Consider the following 6,000-nt stretch of genomic DNA (forward strand, 5'->3'; position numbering starts at 1 on the left):
TTATTAATTTTATCCTGTTTTATTTCAATTTGTGAGTTTAAAAAAAACAAACGCTGCAACTAAATGTAAACGATTTTAGTCTTTCTCTTTGAACATGTTGAAGTGTTTATACACACTCTTTTTTATTGCGGACTTAAATATGCATGGATTATCTTCAGTTTTTAAAAATAAAAGAAGTCTTTAAATCATTTAAATTGAACCCCCGAAATATTTAATTTTTCTATATATTACATAATATTAGTAAAAATCGCAATTTTGTCGCCTTTACCACCCCCCCCCCTTCTACCTCTATTTTCCACGTAAAACAACGTCGCGTGTTAAGAGAACAATAAGGCATGGCGAGAAAATAATTCCATAATGTAAGAATTATTTATTTTTTTAGAAACTAATACAGTATTGCAATCGTTTGTTGGTTTTATGTAAACCCATTGCGACCTATAAAATACGTAGTTGGATAGAATAAATCTAAATTTTGTGTTTTGACATGCCCCCTTTTCATTGCAATAAAGGCTACCGCCAATTTTCTTTTCATTTTTTATAAGAGGAATAAAAATTGCATGATATATGTGAAAAACAAAGAATTTCATCATGTATTTTTTTTAATTTGTAAATTTCTTTGTTTTTTGAAGAGTTTTACTATGTAATTGTGTATAAAAACACGAAAAATGATCCATATCTTGACAGTGCCCCCATTTCACTACAATAAAGGCAAGGTAACAAAATTTCATACTAATTTTTCTAAGCATAAAACATACAAGTATATTTCCAAGAATTAAAAAATTTTATCATTCCGTTTTCGTAATTTTTAACTAGATCGAGCCTCGATAAGTAGGACAGAAAAAGATTCAGATGATCTCTTTTTTAATTTATTTATACATGTATTGAATGTAAATTTAAGCTTTATAAAGACTTGAAATTGGATTTCTTGGTATATAACGTTATACCTCTACAGGACTTTGACATTTGTGAATATGGTAGTGTGGAACATGTTACATGTACTTATGGACTAGGTTTTTAAAGAGGAAAAAAATAGGGGGAAAAGTAACCCTGATATGCAGTGCATCAATTCTAAATTAATTGTTGTCTCTGGCCTCTTCAACATTCATTTTCCAAGGGATTGCTTCTTTAAATCTGCATGTATACTAGTATTCACTTTATATCCCAGTATGCACAATGAAAATATTGAAATCCATTGATCTAAATCATAATCAAAGCTTGTCTTTCATTCTTTGAAAGTATGTAGCACATGTATATACATGTGTGCATTATTCAATCTGATTGATAGTACACCTGTACATGTGCAGGCATTGAAAATGCAATTGCAACTATATAATTTATACACAATAATATTAATTACATGTAATTTAAATGAAGCATTCCAACCAATACTAAAAACAAGACATAATGTACCTCGCAACAAGGTCGATAAAAAAAGTTAAGAATCCTAAAATTTGAAATGTGTTTGTATATGTGTACATGTATTTGAATTTAGTTTATAGTAAGCATGTACATGTAGTAACCATCAAATTAAAGTGCTGTATTAGTATATATGCATATCAAATGTTAATACAGTGCTTTGTTTACATTTAAAATTCCATGTTTTATTAATGAAATGCCTTGCAATTTTTTGAAAGGGAAAAATCTATCAAAACAAAGAAATATCAAGACATATAAAATAATAATTAAAAACAAAAAAAAAAAAAAAAAAAAAAAAAAAAAGAAAACAAAGACATACATCAAATGAAAATTGTTAATATTTATTTATTAACAAAATAAAAAAGTAATGTGTTTATAAATGACACAAGGTAAATAATCACAGCATCGATAACGTCTACGTTAAATGGACTTTATTAATTCTTTGCTAACTATATAAGCCACGCCCACTTTAGTACGTGCACGTACATTTCACATAACGTGGCCATAAATTTCTTATTTCGTTTTATTTTTTCTTTGAAAATGATAACTAAAAGTATGTATTCTCTACTTGTGGTGAATATTTATTGTCTTCCATTCAATGAATTTCAGTAATAATGACAGATATCAACGTAAAGAATTCTATGTATGCTGTCCGATGGTCCATCGTAAAATTGTAAACAAACCTTCGATATCATGTACATATCCTTCAGCAAAATTGCTGTATCCTCTTTTGAGGGATTTATTTGGGATTTTAGACGTGGTCGACCATGCCGATATTAGGGGACGACCATTTGATTCTGAGGGGGGGGGGGGGGGGGCTGGCAGATTTTGGAAATAAATAATCTGTCCCTGAAAATGTTGAAAATAAATAATCTGTCCTCCACTACAAAGAAAATAAATAATCTGACCTTGACTTATGATATTTAAATATTGTGGAAAATACATTTTTATTTACGTGTAATTTAATCTCAAAACTCTTCAATTCGACAAATTTTTTTGGCTCGCTTCGCTCGCCATTTTAGAACTAAATAGTATTTAAAATCAGATTACCAGACTGGATACTTGTAATCACTAGTCAGTTTATCAACATGACAATGTGCACTTAGTAGGTGTGATGAATCACTTTAAATACAAGCCAATTCTTATACACCGCAAAAGACGAATTTTCTTGTCAAAGAATTATACTTCCCCAATAAATAAATACAAAATATACAATGGTGGATTTAAGGGGGACGTACATGTGTACGACCCCTCCATAAAATTTCAAAGTACGATACGAATAATAATGCCATACTTTGGTACAATACCAATATTTTTATACCCCCCGCTTGAAAAGCGGGAGGGTATATAGTAATCGGTAATTCCGTCCGTCCGTCCGTCCGTCCGTCCGTCCGTCTGTTACGCTTTAGAGTACCCATCTCTTATCCGCAACTCCTCTTATACCACTGAGTGAAATTTAATGAAACTTTCACAAAATCTTTATTACATGTTGCCATTGTGCACCTCCTATTTTACTTTTTGATCTGACACATATTTTGGGTTTCCCGGCCATGGCAAAACATGGACTTTGTCATCAGTTATAACCATATGGGAAGCGGGGGGTATCATTTAGTGAGCTCAATGCTCACAGTACCTCTAGTTATGCTTAGTTTTTCTCTTAAAATACACAAAAACCCAAGAGCTTCAGGGCGCTTTGCCCCCTAGGCCCTTTTCATTCAAAGTATGATATGACTAGTATTAATAATGTCATACTTTGGCACATAACTAACCAATTCCTACACAATTGTGTCTGGTTTTACTCTTTTAAAAACAAAAAAAAAAACCCCAAGAGCTTCAGGGGGCTTCGCCCCCTGAACGCCCTTCATTCAAAGTATGATTTGACCAGTACTAGTTATGTCAAACTTTGGTTCATAATAACCAATGCCACTATGATAATAGTGCCTGGTTATACTCTTAAAATACACGAAAACCCAAGAGCTTCAAGGGGGGTGGGGGGGGGGGTACTCCCTTCGCGTCACCCAGGACCCATCGGGGGCCTTACGGCGGCCCCAGACCTCTTTCCTAAACGAGGTTATACTCGCCCCCTCTCCAAATCCTGTATCCGCCGATGGTATATAAATGATTAGTCCTTAGAATCAATTGATCAAGATACCGTAACTGCTGGCGGAAGACAAAGAAGAAAATAAATAATCTGTCCTTGATTATCTTGAAAATAAATAATCTATCCTCGACAGGCATGAAAATAAATAATCCGACTCAAAAAAATTTGCCAGGCCCCCCCCCCCCCCAGGATCAAATGGTCGTCCCCTTACATCGTCGGTTATCCCTGGTACGGTTGCGAGAGAGCGCGTCCACGCTAAATGACCTTCGCGCACTTCGCCATTTTCTCGTAGTGAAGGACGCTAGTTTGTCAGGTCAGCCTCGGTTTCGTATTTTAATGGCGGACGCGTGAATAGAGTCTATGGCCCTGAGTGCCGAGTACAGGTCAAAATTTGAAGTCTTTCACCGGCATACGGTGACGTCTCCATATGAGTGAAAAATTCTCGAGAGGGACGTTAAACAATATACAATCAATCAATCAATCCTGACATTTCAACCTGAGTTTCATCACTTCATCATTTCAACATCAGTACCCTGATCCTGATCCTTTGAATCTAATTATTCATGTTAATCTCTAAGGACCTGAGTCCCATAAGGTTTTAACCTACCAACATGTACAATAAGTGTTTTTGTTCCTCCTTCTTTTCTTATTCTGTAAGTAACATGCTGCTTTACAATGATGTATGGACCATAGCAAAAGTTTTGCCGACTTCCCATTACCTCTCTGTTAGACATGCAAACACTTTTTCAACTTCTTCAAAATTTTTCATCACCACTTCATCAACGAATTCCACAGCATGTAACCTTTTAGGAGGTTGTTTGTATGGAACGCCGTTACTGCATTATAGCAGAACACTGCGATTGCATTGAGTTAACCTTCCATTACATTATGTCAACTCTTTATGACAGTTACTCACACTGGTATTGCATTGTGTCAACTTTCCTTTACATTAGGTCAACTCTTTATGACATTAACCCACACTACTATTGCATTGTGTCAACCTTCCATTACATTATGTCAACTCTTTATGACATTAACCCACACTACTATTGCATTGTGTCAACCTTCCATTACATTATGTCAACTCTTTATGACATTAACCCACACTACTATTGCATTATGTCAACTTTCCATTACATTATGTCAACTCTATGACATTAACCCACACTACTATTGCATTGTGTCAACCTTCCATTACATTATGTCAACTCTTTATGACATTAATCCACACTACTATTGCATTGTGTCAACCTTCCATTACATTATGTCAACTCTTTGTGACATTAACCCACACTACTATTGCATTGTGTCAACCTTCCATTACATTATGTCAACTCTTTATGACATTAACCCACACTACTATTGCATTGTGTCAACCTTCCTTTACATTAGGTCAACTCTTTATGACATTTACACACACTACTATTACATTGCGATAGCTTTTTTTCCATTATGTTAACTTTTTATGACATTTACTAACACTTCAATTATATAGCGTCAATCTTTCATTGCATTATATCAGCTCTTTGTGACATTATGTCAAAAGATGATTTTTACGTGGTGTTAAGATATATTTATATAATTTCAACTCAGTATTACATTATGTGCACTCTGTACTATTTGGTTTACGTAGTTCATAACATGATGAGAATCTATTTTAATTTGATATCAAGTCGCTATAATACGATGTCAGAATTTCATTACATGATGTCAAAAAATTGTCACATGTGGTCAATTCTTTTACTACATTATGTCATCAATATGCTACATGACGACGTGAATCAATTCCGTGATGTGAATTTGCCCTTACTTTTTAACAAATCGTTATTATGTTCCCCAAACGAAGTTGGGGAACATATTGTTTTTACTCTGTTTCTTATTAAGGTCTTCCGTTTCCAACGGAAGACCTTATTGTTTTCGTTCGGTTTCTTTTTCCCTATTATTCTTTTTTTTTCTTACCGATTTTTGTGCACGCGAGTTCTCGGAAACGGCTTGGTCGATTTTCACGAAACTTTCAGATCTGATAGATATAGCTCTGAACCTTATTGGAAATTTTTTATATGTACGTCGTCACTTCCGGTCGTGAGATATGGACGATTTTCTGATTTTCAGAGGGTCAGCTTGTCCAGGCAATCACTAAAAAACGAATGAAGATATTGACTTGAGATTTTCAGTGAAGGTAGAGGAAGGATAGTAGAATTGCTTTTTTGAGTTAATATCTTTCCATCGCAAAAGGATCTGAAGCTCGCCTGGGCTCGAATAATAGACTCACAAATATCTCGCAAAATTTGATACGTTTTCTTTGATATCTTTGTACCAGTAAATAATTTGTTAAAGGATATATAATAAAATTTGTTCAGAATTACAAGTTCTTTCATTTGATTACAAGAAAAAGGGTCTGACCCCTTAAATAAGGGGCATAGAGGGGCTATGACGTTTTCATTTTTAACTCTTTAGCTATCAAGAATTTGTTATACAATTCT

The sequence above is a fragment of the Saccostrea cucullata genome, unplaced genomic scaffold (genome assembly GCF_032062105.1).
Source record: "Saccostrea cucullata isolate Sc308-1 unplaced genomic scaffold, CSIRO_AGI_Scuc_v1 ctg4118, whole genome shotgun sequence".
NCBI lineage: Eukaryota > Metazoa > Mollusca > Bivalvia > Ostreida > Ostreidae > Saccostrea > Saccostrea cuccullata.